The 885-nt window shown below is 43.5% G+C and overlaps 1 protein-coding gene across 1 annotated transcript in view; it reads right to left on the bottom strand.

Moving 5' to 3' along the window:
• The window catches only part of PTH2R (parathyroid hormone 2 receptor), a 135,708-nt gene that overhangs the window by 13,779 nt on the left and 121,044 nt on the right, over positions 1-885 (bottom strand). The gene's annotated exons all lie outside the window — the stretch shown is intronic.

Here is an 885-nt window from a genome sequence, read left to right as displayed (position 1 = left end):
TGTCTCTCTGTCCCTCTCTGTGTTTGTGGTAAGAAGATGCCCCCTATAGCAAAAACCTCTCAAAAAAAAAAAAGATAGCATTTGTTAACAATCTGAGGCAGAAAGTTACTTGTTTAGGAATTACAAAAAATGATGCACATCCATTCCTGATTATTGGATTATATGCCTAGTTGGATAAAGGGTATTACTATTCATAATTTCCTGAAGGATCATTGGGAGAATGCCGATAAAATCTTTTGCCAAGATTATCAATAGAGGAACCAGCAGTTAGCATCATGGCTATGTCGCTGGACTCCCATGTAGTCAACTGCTGTTCGAGTCCCGGACCTGGTGGCTTAAACTCATGCTGGGCGTGTATGCGTGCGTGCCCAAGATCCCGAGAGGAGAATGGAGAAGTGATTGCGGCGTGGCCATTCCTCCTGGGGGGTGATTTCTTGCTTTCTGTCTCTCTGTCTGTCTCTGTCTTTCTGGAGAGCACACATGCCCTATGGTGAAAACCTCTCCAAAAAAAGGAAAAAAAAAGACTATCAATAGAGATATTCTGAGAGCTCATTGGTGGCATAGAAGTTAAGACAACTGGATCCCACACAGCTGACTGTGAGGTTCAAGTCCCGCTGGACCTGGCTGATTGAAAAACATGCTGGGTACGTGTGCATGTGTGTGTGCCCAAAATCCTGAGAGGAGAATGGAGGAGAGAGGATTGTGGTGGTATGGCTACCCTCTCTAAATGGTGATTTCTCACTTTCCCTCTCTATCTTCCCCCACTGTCTCTCTCAGGCAGACAAACACATGTACTCTATAGAAAAATAAATAAATAAATAAATAAATATTTTTTTTTGAGAGAGAGATTTTTGCTACAGGGCGCATGCGCTCGCCAGACAGACA

This window comes from Tupaia chinensis, unplaced genomic scaffold, assembly GCF_000334495.1.
Source record: "Tupaia chinensis unplaced genomic scaffold, TupChi_1.0 Scaffold000018_1, whole genome shotgun sequence".
Classification (NCBI taxonomy): Eukaryota; Metazoa; Chordata; class Mammalia; order Scandentia; family Tupaiidae; genus Tupaia; species Tupaia belangeri.
The sequence above is the reverse complement of the archived record's forward strand: the minus strand, read 5'-3'. Positions and strand labels throughout refer to the sequence as shown.